The sequence below is a fragment of the Carassius gibelio genome, chromosome A19 (assembly GCF_023724105.1).
Source record: "Carassius gibelio isolate Cgi1373 ecotype wild population from Czech Republic chromosome A19, carGib1.2-hapl.c, whole genome shotgun sequence".
Classification (NCBI taxonomy): Eukaryota; Metazoa; Chordata; class Actinopteri; order Cypriniformes; family Cyprinidae; genus Carassius; species Carassius gibelio.
In genome coordinates this window covers 24254861-24270544 of record NC_068389.1, presented here as the reverse complement: position 1 = coordinate 24270544, position 15684 = coordinate 24254861, and positions in this window count along the sequence as shown.

Sequence of the window (15684 nt, the reverse complement as noted above, 5' to 3'; positions counted from 1 at the left end):
TACGGTGATGTGGGGAGAGACAGAGAAGTCAAATTAGTACCCTTTTCTTACAAGAACCCACTCATTCACAAATTCTGATTGTCCATTTGTGATTCATGGATAGGGGACCTAAACCTAATTATAATCACAGACACCACTGTAAAAAATATTACATGCTATCTGCTTAAAAAAATATTATGGTAACAATATTACACGTAGTATATTTTTGAGTAGATTTTAAGGTTGTTTTTTTTTGTGAAATTTACCCAAATAAATTAAGTAAAAATTCCTAAATTATTTAGTCTATGGCACAATAAATTTAATATAATTAGGGAAATGTGCTCATTTATTTTAAGTTTATTCTCAAAAGTCTGATTTTAAATGAGATCTGTTTGTATTTTGTTATTTTATACATTTACAAGACTGTATACAGCCAATCAGCTCAAAATAGTAAAATACTTGAAAAATACTGGAGAGTACTGCACTAGCACTAGCAAGGCTACTGCTCATTACTACAAGCTCTACTCTTCTGCACAGTGGTAATGATTGCACTGTGCAATGGAAACTTCGATGTTACAAAAACTCTTACAAATGTCAAATGTAACTGAATATTAAACATTAATAGATGCCTCCCTTCACTCAAAAACATAAAGTAGCATTTAATTTCAAAATTTACTCTCCATATCCAGCCATATGCAAAGCATGCTGGGAACTAACAATCACCTCTAAAATAAAACTGCAAAATTGAGCTAATTCACTTAAATTAAATAGGCAGCCTTCTTTCCTTAATTATTTTAGTTTAATCAGTTCCCCAATTCAAGCACCAAAACTGCTTAAGTCTCCTAAAACAAAACGAGGAAAACGCATCTCTTGGTTTTATTAGTAAAATGTCCTCATTATTTTCTATACAACACTGAATCACAATTTCTTTAATGAAATCCACACATTATTTTTAATTATCACCTTAATTTTTTTTATGAAAATTACAAGACCCATGATTCATTTTTTACAGTGCACCATTTAGTAAGCCCATTGAATTATCTGGGCACTTAAGGAAAGATGGAAAGGGGTTCAAGGCGATTCTGTAGCCAGAATCCAGTAGTGTGGTGTGTGTCTCTAAACTCCACACTATGTATCATTTTAAAGTCAGGTATGCATTTCTTACTCTTAGATGCATCTTTGAGAATTTGATGTTTGATTGATTTGATATTCTGAGTTGACTATGTAATTGGCATAATACATTTACCTGACTGATAATAAATTGTTACATTTGAACTAATTCTGGCTTACTCTGAGATTATTGAATCTAATTAATTATGTCAAGTCAGGTTAGTAACTGACTAAAATGTTTTATCGCTGCGGCTAAAACATTAGCACTAGTAATGTATATTTAGACTGTAGAGGTTATTGTTTTTTGTTTTTTTTCTGTTAGAACAACAGCGTGTTGTTGACCAACCTAAATCCAGGTTGAAATCACGGCATGATTATATAATGTTACTTAGGAGAATTTAAGTTGGCCAGCTTGGTTCTATAGTAATGGTCATGACCTTTTGTTATATCTTACCTTAATTATGTGTTTACAGATCTATAGGGAATAATAAAAGTATTATAGAATGAGCTAAGTATTGCACAAGCCATCCAGAATATAAGTAATTTATCTCTGTTTAATGACCAAGACTGACGAGTTTGTTAAGTCAAATCAAGTCAAGTCAAGTCACCTTTATTTATATAGTGCTTTAAACAAAAAAAATTGTGTCAAAGCAACTGAAAAACATTAATCTGGAAAACAGTTAAAGGCAGTTTTTCATTGAATTCAGTGATATCATCATCTCAGTTCAGTTTAAATAGTGTCTGTGCAATCATTTACAATCAAGTCAACAATGTCACTGTAAATGAAGTGTCCCCAACTAAGCAAACCAGAGGCGACAGTGGCAAGGAACCAAAACTCCATCGGTGACAGAATGGTGAAAAAAATCTAGGGAGAAGCCAGGCTCAGTCGGGGGACTATTTCTCCTTTGATCAGACGAAACCAGCAGTTCAATTCCAGGCTACAGCAAAGTCAGATTGTGCAGAATAGTCATCTGTTTCCTGTGGTCTTTTCCCGGTGGTCGTGTGAGACAAGGTCTTTACAGGGGATCTGTATCTGGGGCTCATCTAGTTGTCCTGGTCTCCGCTGTCTTTCAGTGATGTACTGTAGAGGTCCTTTCTAGGTACTGATCCACCATCTGGTCTGGATACATACTGGATCTGGTGGCTACAGTGACCTTCGAATAAGAGAGAAAAAGACTAATATTAGTGTAGATGGCATTTTTCTAACAATTTAGCAAGTACACCGGGTTATCTTTAATCTAGATTTAAGCTGCAAGAGTTGGCTGCCTCCCCAACAATGTTAGGTAGATTATTCCAGAGTTTAGGCGCTAAATAGGAAAAGTATCTGCTGCCTGCAATTGATTTTGACATTCTAGTTTTGAGAATGCAGCAGATGTGGAGGATTATAATGAAACAAGAGCTCGTTCAAATACTGAGGTGCCAAACCATTCAGGGCTTTATAAGTAATAAGCGAGATTTTAAAATCTATACAATGTTTGCCAGTGCAGTGTTGACAGGACCGGGCTAATATGGTCCTACCCCCTGGCTCTAGTAATAACTGCTGCCCTTTGGACTTACTGGAGTTTGTTTATTAAGCGTGCATGCACAACCACCCAATAAAGCATTATAATAATCTAATCTTGAGGTCATAAACGCATGGATTAACATTTTTGCATTTGACATTGAGAGCATAGGCCTAATTTAGGTATATTTTTGAGATGGAAAAATGCAGTTTTACAAATGCTAGAAATGTGGCTTTCTGAGGAAAGATTGATATCAAATAGCACACTTAAGTTCCTAACTGATGATGAAGAATTGACAGAGCAGCCATCAAGTCTTAGACAGCGTTCTAGGTTATTACATGCAGTTTTTATGTCCTATAATTAACACCTCTGTTTTTTTCAGAATTTAGCAGTAAAAGATTACTCGTCATCCAGTTTTTTAATATTGACTATGCATTCCGTTAGATTTTCAAATTGGTATGTTTCACCGGGCCCAGTAGAAATATAGAGCTGAGTATCATCAGCATAACAGTGAAAGCTAACACCATGTTTCCTGATGATATCTCCCAAAGGTAACATGTAAAGCTTAAAGAGTAACGGCCCTAGTACTGAGCCTTGAGGTACTCCATACTGCACTTGTGATTGATATGATACCTCTTCATTCACTGTTATGAATTGATGGCAGTAATAAAGGTACAATTTAAACCATGCTAATGCACTTCCATTAATGCTAGTCTGTGCAAAAGAATGTTGTGGTCAATAGTGTCGAACGCAGCACTAAGATCAAATAGCACTAATAGAGAGGTACAACCATGATCAGATAAGAGCAGGTTATTTGTAAGTCTAAGGACAGCAGTCTCAGTACTATGACACAGTTTAAATCCTGACTAAAAATCCTCACAGATACCATTTTTCTCTAAAAAGGATTGTGAGGATACTACCTTTTCTAGTATCTTGGACACAAAAGGGAGATTCAAGATCGGTCTATAATTAACTAGTTCCCTTTAAAGGGAATTTCGAACTGCGTCCTCTAGGGGGCGCTGTGGGGAACACCTCGTCGTGACCCCAGTCTGAAGCATACATTGAAAAAACACCAACTTGTTGGCCAGCTACAGCCTCTGACGTCACTACCGGCGTGACTATAAACAGGTACTGGGAGAACAAGTCATTTTCTTCTTCGTCTTCACTGACTGTTCTGTTTGAAGTGTGCATCTGAAAGAACTGGGAAGAGCGATCTTTCTCTGTATATCTTGGCGACCACTAGCAAGCGTTTAGATAATGTGTGCATCCATGTTGGCTATTTGCACTGTGCAGGTTGATCGTAGTGTAACATTCATGAGAGCTATAAAGAGCAGAGCAGACAGCTCCTTATGCTTTCAAATCGCTTTCATGTGTTTGTTCATTCATTTGACTTGAAGCATTGTGGCATATTTGCATCGCGTTGGATCGTTTGATCGTTCCCTCTAGATCTCACCTTCTCACATGCAGCCTCACGATTGGTCGATTATGTACAATACCTGCATGTTATTGGTCAAGCTGCTATGGATGTTTTAGGCATTATTAAAATCATGGCTGGGCGTGTCCCGTATGAACGGTGCTTATGGTCACCCTACTATGAGGAGGCAATCGGAGTGCATTGTGAGTGATTTTTCAAGGAAAAGATCTCCGCTATCGTTCATCTCTCTTCTGCAAAAAAAGAAAAAAAGGCAGTCATCTGTTCAGGACCTACCGCTGTTGAGGCATGGAGAAGAATGAGCTCCTGAGAATACAGGTGGATCTGTTCTGATGTTTTAAAGAGGGATTTTCCCTCTCGTGTTCATAATGGTGGCGGACTAGAGAGAGCCTCGGGAGGAGGATGTTATATCTTTAACACTATCTGTTACTGAGGTTAGTGCTCTGCTGGGTTTTTACCCAGGGAAAGCAGGAGAAATTTGAGGATGGTGAAGAAGCTGAGGCTTAACCTCCTCAATTCTCCTGCCCTGCATATGTGGAGCTGTTAGGGGTTATGGATTGCGTCATGGCAAAGTTGGACTTGCCATGAAAATGCGCTAACAAGATTACGATGTAAGGCCATAAAAAAACAAAAAAAACAAAAAAAAACCTCAATGAGCATTTTCTTTCTGACCATAGCCCTCCTGCTCAGGTGAGCTTTCCATTTCTGCATGATCTCCATACAAATATCAACAAGAAATGAAAGAGGCCATTTTCTTCTCACATCCCTCGGTTTCGGCATTAGAGCAAATCTGCTGACATCGAGGTGATGCGTGGAAGCGGCTATGAGGGGATGCTCCCTGTAGAAAGAAATTGTTATCTTTCTGCGGGAGAGACATCTTCTCTTAAGCTCCCTCCTTGTCATCTAAGCCCCTTCAGAAATTCATCTGGCTTAGCTGGCAAGGCATACGCAGCAGCACGTCAGGCTGTGGCTTTGTTTCACACGATGGTGGTGTTTCAAGCATATCAGGCTGATCTGCTAAGAGACCTGGATGGAGGCAAAAGCCTTTCTTTTGATCAGGTAGCCGCGCCGCACCATGGACCTGTCTCCTTGCTACCAAGCAGGCCACCGCCGCCATGGGCGGGACTAGGGGCAGGCGGAGAGACGTCTGTGGATGAAACTGGCAGACATCGGGAAGAAAGAAAAGGCTTTTTTCTCGATACTTGGGTTTCGCCTTCTGAACTTATCAGTATTTCTATTGAGATGGTGATCGAGAAGTTCAGGGAGACGAAGTCATGCTCTGCTGCTTTCAGATCCTTTGTGTGGTGTCAATTTCATAGAAGCATCACAATATATAGAAAAGAAAGAAAATTCATTTATTGGACATACATGTTAAGCTCAACACAATATTTCTTCTTTTCAGCACTTACATTACATATTGTTGTTAAGCAAATCATTTGTACATTTACAAATAGACAATCCTATATTCGCTCTTGGCCTCAGCTGGTACTGTTCAACTGATACACTGAGATACAAACATTGACCTGTAAGTTATAATGCTCCTAACATGCAGAACATCTACAAGGTTTTAGCCAGTCAATACGAACCCTTTGGATTTATCCTGCCTTACACAACCCATGCTAAAATACTAGTGTGATAACTTTGGGACAAACACAGACTGGGATGATCCCATATTTCTTAATATTTTTCTACAAGCTTGGAGAGATTGAGTAAGAGAGTTTCAAGTCCTGCTGAGAATCACCTTCCCGCGATCATATTTACCTCTTGCCATAGATAGTATTACTTATGAGATACATGTGTCTGTGATGCCTCAGAGCAATCCCATGGAGCGTTTGCTTACCTAAGGACAGTTGACACCCAGGGTCAGGGTTATCTCTCTTTCACTGTATCCCATTCAAGAATTGCACATAAATGACTGCACTCAATGCCCAGAGCAGAATTCTGCACTGCCTTCACTGGAGCCCAACTAAGTAGATTGCTGGAGCGAGAGCTTACTCTGCCAATCTGCAGAACTACCCTTTGGACAGATTCAACCACGGTCTTGTTCTGGTTAAAATTGAAGTCTTGCTGATTTAAGGTTTTCGTTGGCACTCAAGTGACAGAAATTCAGCTGCTCACTGATTGAATTGCATGGCAATATGTTGACACAGTGAAAAATCCTGGTGATGACCTTACCAGAGGTAAGAAGCTAGAGGAACTCACTGAGCCTAACCCTTGGAGCAATGGATCACACTTTCTACTAAGCCTGGACAAATGGCCAACCTCACCAGCAACATGAGTGTCACTCAGAACTTTGCATGTCTGTATTCTGTGGATTCACAACAACCATACATAACAAGGAGCTTCACCAACCGGATTTGCATCAGTACACCACTTGGAGGGGAACTTGTAGAGGCAACCGCATAGAAGCCTCAAGGTAACAGCAGAACTCTTAACACTGATGACTACTGCAGAGCTGTGATTCACAGAGGAGTTTAGTCTACTGCAAAATGGAAAACAGTCCAATGAAGTAGCTGCCTAATAAAGCTGTCTCCAGAGTTGGATGAGACAGAGGAATTTATTAAGGTTGGTGGAAGATTGCACCAACTTGAAGATTTAGACCCAGCTGCATCTTGGATCCTCTCCGCTCCACCACTAAGTCTGGCCCTGAGAGAGTGTTTGTGGAGATCCGCTGTAAGTTTTGGATCTTACAAGGTTGAGAAGCAATTCAACAATATCAGTATATTTTCACAGATTTGTCGACAATGTAAATCAATCCCCTAAGTCCCCGAAGATGGCAGACCTACATATAGTCAGCCTTCGCCTTTATAAACCAGCATTTCACTTAATGGGGATGGATTATTTTGGGCCCTTTGTAGTCAAGGAAGGCAGGCGCCTTCTTAATGGCCTTGAGGAGGCTGATCGTCCACCAGAAGAAGGACACCAGCTGAATTGTTCTTTGACCAGGGAATTAATTTCTGGGTAGTAGAACAAAAAATGCAAGAGACTCTTGCTGAATTGTCCCCAGAATTCCAACTCCAGCTTGCCAAACATAAGATACAGTTTCACTTCAACCCACCTGGCGGAGCCTATTTTTGCAGAACCTGGGAAAGGGAAATTTGCTAGGTTAAAACTGTACTTTACAGAGTAGTGGGCCGTCAAGCTTTTACAGAGGAAGTTTACATGTAAGGACAGTGGATGTAAAGATCAATGACAGAACCTACACTAGATCAGTAGCTGGGCTGATTGAACTCTCAGAGGTTCAAGATGAAGATGTTCCTGGGTACCGAACTAAGCACTTATTTAGGAACAAATGTACTCCTCAAATTTGGGGACAGCTGTAAGAAAGGCCACACATATAATCAAACAATTACATATGCGCAACTCCAATGCAGACTTATGTGCTTCAACACAATCAGAGCGAATGCAATAGACAATGAGTAGCACTCTGTTATGTGCAGAGTCGTACAAGCAGAAGAAGTGAACAGTACATGGGCTGTGCAGAGGATAGTGTTCAAGCTGTTCAGGGACTAAAACGGTCATATTGTGTGTTCCAAAGCCATATGGGAAGTTTCTATCTTCATTTCTATTTAATAATTAAGATAAGCATGTTTGTATGCTATATTGTGATTTATTAGCAATGTCTAGATGACTGCTGCTAGATCAATTCTACTTCTCCTTGTTAATTGTTTATGCACGCATATATATTAGGTCTGACTATCCAGCAAGGAATTTTCCGCTGTATTGTATATTGTGATTGATGCTTTGAATGGTTTGATAATCTTTTATAATCTTTGATGCACTTTATATTCAGTCACGTATCTGCACACATGATAGTGCTTAGCAGCAGTTATTATTATTGCTTTGACCATGTTGCTAGTTATAACATAACACCAGTTATTGTTTAGTCTAGTTTTTGTTTAGTTATTGAAATTAATGTATATGGGTACTAATTTAATGGTGCTGTTATTCATATTTGTTATTTGTTTAATTTCAGAAGCACACTGTTTAAACTACTTTCATGCTGATAAAGTTTCAAATCAAATGAAAAATTGTTTGCCCATGCCTACTTTAATTGTTCAGTAAATACCCTCAACTCAGCAAATTGCTGTGGTTTCTGTCCTGACCAACATCCGGGAGTGATTACCACACACATATTGAATTTATATACAGTCCTTCAAAGTCTCCCTTACACGCTACCTGACTTCTAAATTCCACACCTCTCCCTGAACCCAACCCTAAACCTACCAGTACTTGGGGGTGCATAATCATGGGTGCAAAATTCATATATATATATATATATATATATATATATATATATACATATATATATATATGTATATATATATATATATATATATATATATATATATATATATATATATATGTGTTATTTATATGTATGTTATTAATATAATTTATATATATATATATATATATATATATATATATATATATATATATATATATATATATATATATATATATATATATATTAGGGCTGTCACGATATTAGATTTTTCATATCACGGTTATTGTGGCCATAAGAATTCATGATGTCGATATATCGTGATATCTATAGAAACCTTGGGGTGGGGAAGATATCAGTCAAATTATTTTTTACTTTGTTATTGAGTTTTTCTTTTTCACACAACGAGCATCTTTGAAGCTCTTATGAAATAACAAGAGAGAAAATACTGTCAAGTTCAACAGTATGATGAATAAATATTAATGGTAATACTTTACAATAAGATGCCATTTGTTAACATTAATGTATTAACGAACATGAATGAACAACGAACAATACATTTATTACACAATTTATTAATCTTTGTTAATGTTAATAAAAATCGAGTTATTCAATGTTCATGTTCATAGTACATTAATGTTTACAAACACAACTTGTGATTTTAACAATGCATTAGTAAATGCTGAAATTAACATGAACTAAGATTAATAAATGCTGTGGAAATATTGTTCATTATTATTTATGTTATTTATATATGTTAACTAATGTAATTAACTAATGTTAACTAATGAACCTTATTGAAGAATGACCAGAGATGAGACATTAAGTGCATGGCACTGTGACCAACTTAACATTTTACAGAGTTTAATGTAGCATGTGGTCGCTCAGTTTTTCAAGATCTGTTTTAATCGTGTAACTCTTCATAGATTTGAACAAAGAAAGAAATGAAGTGTTGCTACGCACAGGCCGTATTGATTGATTTATATATATATATATATACAAGTCTCATTTCAGTCTATTTATTGAAACGCAGTTTCATTTAAAACCTGAAAACCAACCAGAAAAAAAAATCAGTATTTTCAGACAATAAACAATATTACATATATTTTATTAGTAATGCGACACACATTTGTTGTTAATAATGCTGTAAATTAATCCTACTTGTTGCAACATTCCCTACTTTGCTTTCTCTTAAACAAATAGTTTTTTATCAAGGCAAAATCTAGTTTCCAGTGAAGGTATTGTTTGGTATAAAACAGGTTAAAGATTAGCAAACAGGTTTTCGATTCATCAGATGATGACCTATTTCCTCAAAATCTGTTTATTCAGCCCAGTGAATCCTCCCCCAAAATTGACATCGATTCCAGTGAATAATTCAGAATAACTGAATACTTTTCAAGTAGTGTGCGGGAGTTTCTGTCATACCACCTTGTTTTGTGTGTCTCCTTTAAGTCCTCTTATCTGTATCTTGGCACCCAGGAGGAAGAGAACACCATGTCCATCTCAGCCTCTATCCATTGAGTAAGTGTGTACGAGTCGGCCAGTTTGGTTCCTTCAGTTAAAGTTAACATGTTCAAATAACAATTGCAGTCCTGGACAGTGAGTGACATTACATATTCAGGTAAATTAGAATTTTCTTCAGTCATTGTTAAAAAACAAGCCAATAGAATTTCAAAGCTAGTGTTAGTAAAGCGGTCAGGGGAATCTTTTTGCCTCCAACTAATCACTGCCCATAAAAAAGTCACAATGACACAATGTTCCCTGTCGAGCTTTCACTCTACATTGCGAGAATCGCAGTGGGAACTTCTCCCCTTTTCCAAAATCCTGAAGTCTTATATGATAGTGCCTGTTTATTATCTGGCCAATTGACGCTCATCTACGCAAATCGCATGCAAATACTGACTGGCAATTACATCAGAATGTACTTCACTGAACTTTCACATTTCTATTCAAAGAAGAACTGGAAATGAAAAATACTTACTGTGGGATTTGTGCAGGCCCCATAAGCCTGCCAGATACCCATCAGAACTGTGACTTTACGTTGGGCCGGATTCATGCTGAAGCGGCCTTCTCTGACCTGGAATGCTCTCACTGCAAAGACCTGCCGGTCTGTATTCTACGAACTAGTGGTGGACCCTCCTCCCCCATCATCGACCCATTCTTTGGTCCTCTTTTACGGATGACTACTCCTGCCCAGCTCAGGCCGTTCCAGACTTCATCTCCTTTGGGGCCCAGGTGGAAGAGAACTCCATGTCCATCTCAGCCTCTTAGAAGGACTGGATGGAGTGGCGACGTATTATACTGACATAAAGGTGCCCTGCAGACCTCCATGGGCAACTCACCAGGGTCCTTGCCAAGGCAGTGAAGGAGCTCGACCTGAACTGGGAAGCTGGTGGACCTGAAGGGCTAAGATCACTAAACATGGCAATATCTCCTTCCAACCTCTTTGGTGATATTGTGTAGTCTGTGGTCAAGCATTTTGCTGAGGCACAAAAGCGTGTGGAAACATCTGATGCCACGGTGCAAGTCCCAGTAGCTTCCTAGATCACACTCCTCTTCTACACCCTGTTCAGCACAAAGAGGGTCTCAACAGCCTGCCGCTGGAATCGGATGTTCACCACAACAGTGGCCTGGATCCTGGAAAAGACTCCACGGAGTGAGGAAGAGCCCCCGCCATTATAGCAGGCCATCTTCAGCTGCCAAGCCTTTATCCTGAGGGTCCTGTCAAGAGGAGGAGGGAGCTAATGAGAGGACCATCCCCCAAGCGTTACAATTATTTAAATATGAAAACATATTTACAGACTGTGAGTCAGAAGCACCAGAATGTCCTTGCAAAGTTGGAATTGCCCCACCTTATAGAAACAGACACCATATTGTAGGCTACCCTCCGAGGAAATGTTCATCATTCTCTGTATATATAATATTTGGGTTGAATTGTTCTGTAAAAGTGTTGTAAATACATCTTAACCACTGATTGTTGTCCTCTTTTGGAAGGTCAAACAAAGTAGTTTTGCTTTCACAACAAAACACAGAGCATCTCCACAATATGGCTGCACCAACAGCGAGAGTAAATGTTACACATTCTTTCCTTGAACATTGAACATTTGTGCTGTGTATTGCAAATCTTCCCACATTGTGATGGGAAGGGTCAGATAATAAGACTGAAGAGAGAACATGGTACCAAGCAACATAAGCTATGTGCTCACAAAAAACCACAGGAGTACCCTCTGCTGGCCGTATCGGGCACTCCAGCTGCAGACTGTGACATTATGTGGCTATTGCTTCGTTTCGCTCCCCGGTCGAAAGGCAATCGATTTGGAAGTACATGCTGGTGGAAAGATTTTTCAGGGGGATGAGGAGATTACATTACATTACAATCTTGGGACTAAGCGCTGGTTCTGAAAGCTCTCTCTCTACCCCCATTCAAACCCCTGGATTCTGTTGCTTTAAGGGAGCTTTCCTTCAAAACTGCTCTGCTTATTGCCCTTACTTCGGCTAAACGCATAGGAGATTTGCACATGTGTTTAGTGGATGAGGATTGAATGCGTTTTGGACCTGGGGACTACAGTGTTACTCTCTGGCCCAAACCAGGCTATGTGCTTAAATTTCTTTCTATCTCTTTAGGGTGCAGGTTATTTCCTTTATCGCTTTATCTGCTGAGCTGTTGACCTTACGAGGCTCAGAACGTCATTTGTCCAGTTAGGGCCTTGAGGATCTTTATCGACTGCTCGGCCGCCTTTCATCAGTCTGACAAGTTGTTTGAGTGCTACGGTGGCTGTGCCAGGGGATGAGCAGTGTCTAAGCAGGGACTTGTGCTCACCATCACATAACTCTAACTTCTTTATTAATTGCGGATGACATGACTGTGGTGGGTCTCATTGGCAACAGAGTTGAGACAAACTACAGGAGCGGGGTGAGCCGCCTGGCCAGGTGGTGCAGTGACCATAATCATTCATCAGGCTGTCAGGAAGCTGAGCTCCCTCCCGACCTTGCCCCATCTCCCCTCTTTTTCCCCATGCACCACTGTACTCTGAACCTCTCACCCCCCCGGCTCCCACTAACACACTGAGACCTGCACCAGGCACTTTGTGCAGCACTGGTCTGCCAACTATCTCATTCAGCATTTAACTGACCTCATTCAACTACCTCTTCTGTCAGTTTAAATAAAGAACTGCTCTCTGAGATTTTTGACACTTTAAACAGACTGAATAAGCTCTTTGCACTACAATAATTATATATGCACTGTTTGTTTATTTCACTTGATTGCACTCTATCTGCCCATGTGCCTTGTGCTTCTTTACTTTTTCTTTTTACATGACCTTTATTTGTATAGTTGTACTTCATATTTTATATGTATTTAATGTTCTACTGTTAGTGTTATCTGTATGCAACAATGGTCTGAGAGTAACGCACTTTCAATAATCTGTATGTATGTCCTGTACATGTCGAAGAATTGACAATAAAGCAGACTTGACTTGACTTGACTTTCTCACTGGATAGTGGACGCTATTGTGGTGGTTTGCGCGAGCCAGGAACAGGAATGCCCTCTCAACATAAGATATCGCTGTGTATAGTATCACTGTGTCTGCTCTGTATTCAGTGCAGGTGCTCACTTATTTTGGCTAGATATGCAAATTCAGTATACCTGAGCAAAGATTGCTCATTGGTCTAGTCACGCCAGCTACACGTCCTCTTACTGTTGTAACCTCGGTTCCGTGAGAGCAAGGACAAGACATTGCAAAAATCACCATGCTTGCTGCTCGATCGGTAGTACAGTGTTCAGATTCAGATTCTGAAATAAGTACATTGCATAAGTATTAATACTCTTGACTAAGTGCTTAGTGGAAGCACTTTTATAGCCTCAAGTCTTTTTGGGATTATGCGACAAGCTTTGGCAATTATCTTCCATTCTTTTCCTCACCTTTTCACTTCTCAAGCTCTGTCAAATTGGATGGGGGGAAGACACACATGTTCAGGTTTCTCCAGAAATGTTTGATTGAGTTGTCTATAAGCCATTCTTGCTGTGTGCTTAGTGTCAATGTTCTGTTGGAAGGTTCGATATTTTGGTGCATTGAGCTTTTCTTCTGCTCTGAAGAGTCTCTCAGTCTCTGTCACTGAAAAATAGCCCCTGAGTATGATGCTGTCACCAGCACACTTTTCTTTTGGGATGCTACTCTGTAGGTGATTGAGCAGTGCCGGTTTTCCTCCAACCATGATGCTAAGTATTGTGTTTCATCAGACAAGAAAATCTTGTTTCATCGGTGGAGTGTTGTAATCATTTATAGCACAATTGTTTATACACTTATTTATTTGCCTAATTTCTTTTTGTTTGTTTTCTTGTCTGTGTGTTGTTGTCTCTGTGTACTGGAAGCTTATGTCACTAAAACAAATTCCTTGTATGTGCAAGCATACTTGGCAATAAAGATCTTTCTTATTCTGATTCTGATGATGTTTGTCCTTCTGTAGGCTTCTCACATCTCCACGTATGATCATAGAACTCAACTAAAGTGGCCATCAGGTTCTTGTTCACCAGTCTAACCAAATCCCTTATCCATCGATTGCTCTATTTGGCCAGGAGGCCAGCTCTAAGAAGAGTCCTGGATGTTTCAAACTTCTTCCACTAATAGTAATGTAGAATATATGCTTATGTAAATCTTCAATGTATCAGATTTTTTTCTGAACTCTTCCCCAGATTTGTGGCTTGATGAAATCTTGTTTTTAGCTTTACAGTCAGGTCTTTTGACATCAGGGCTTGATTTTTGCTCAGATATGCACTTTCAGCTGCCTTTCTACATCATATCTGTTCAATTGAATTTGCCACAGGTTAACTTGCCACAGGTTAAATGTGTAGTAAGATTTACAAGCTATATGAATGCTCCTGAGCTTAATTTCAACTGTCCTAGATAAGGGTATGGATGCTTATGCAATGGAATCATCAAGTTTTTTATTATTACTTTTAACAAATTTGGGAAGATGTTGAAAATCTTTTTTTTTTTTTTTTTTTTTTGCTTTTCCATTGTGGTTTATGGAGTGTAGGTGGATATGGGGTAAAAATTTAAATTCAAAACATTTTAACATAAAACAGCTATTTAAAACAACAGTAACTGCTGTTAATAATGTTCACCGTCTGGCTGACTAGCTCCTATATTAATTTTTCTGAAAAATCCTGTCATATGCACATAAACTGACAGTCACCACTTATAAGTTTACTACTAAATATTGTAGAAACGTAATTTTCTGTAAAGTTGCTTTGTAATGATTTGTATTGTAAAAAGCGCTATACAAATAAACTTGAATTGAATTGGATCTTGAATTTAATTAGAGGTTAATCATATTATAGTGTCAGTGTGTATGTTGCCAGTGTTTTGAGCTTTTGATCCATTCAGTGTCGCTGTCAAGTAGCTGCCTGAGGGGCAAATTTGGAATTAACTCGCAAAGATACAGCAGCTTACCCAAACACTAGGGATGCACCAATCCCGATACCACATGAGATTTGATTTTGATATTTGATATTTTTTACATGAGAGAGAGAGAGAGAGAGAGAGAGAGAGAGAGAGCATGCTCACTTACTTCTGTTGTGTGATCTTTGATGTTCACTCACCTAGCACACGCATTTGGATTAAAACTAAACTTAAAAGAATAAATTATAGGGGCATCTCTATAAACATAATTTATTTTCAACCTTACGTATTTATGACTTTCTGGCAAAAGAGAATCTAGCAGCCTGTGTAGAATGCGCAAGGCATTTCACTGGGTAGACCTCAATGTGTCATAGACTTTTTGTCAAAGATTTTAACTTTTAAGGCTTACTCTGCTTACTCCGTTCATAAGCCTTTTGACAGGCCGTGTCATGGAGCTGTAAAAACTATTATGATTGGGTCATGCAACAGGACACTGATCCCAAACACACCAGCAAATCTACAACAGAACGGCTGAAAAAGAAAAGAATCAAGATGTTGCAATATCCTAGAGAAAGTCCAGACCTCATCTTGACTGAAATGCTGTCCACAAACCTCAATAAAATGGAGCAAGGTTGTAAAGAAGAGTGGGCCAGAATTCATCCAGAATGATATGAGAGACTGATAAAGTCCTATATAAAATTATTACTTCAAGTTTTTGCTGCTAAAAGTGGATCTACAAGCAGAGCTGTGTAGATACAAATTGTAGTCTGTTACTGATTCCATTTTACTGTAGAACTTGTTGGTCTTCTAGAGCCCCTTTCACACTGCCATTCCGGCAAATACAGGGGTAAAGTGTTCCTGCAATTGTTCCCTGGTCGCTAGATTTTGCACTTTCACACTGCCAGTGATGACCCGGTATATGTGCGTGCTTTCACACACAACCCTTGAAGATCCTGTAACGACACGTGACATCAGCGCGTGACGTGTAATGTATGAGTCGACAACGCTAGGCACGTTATACTTTAACTGAAG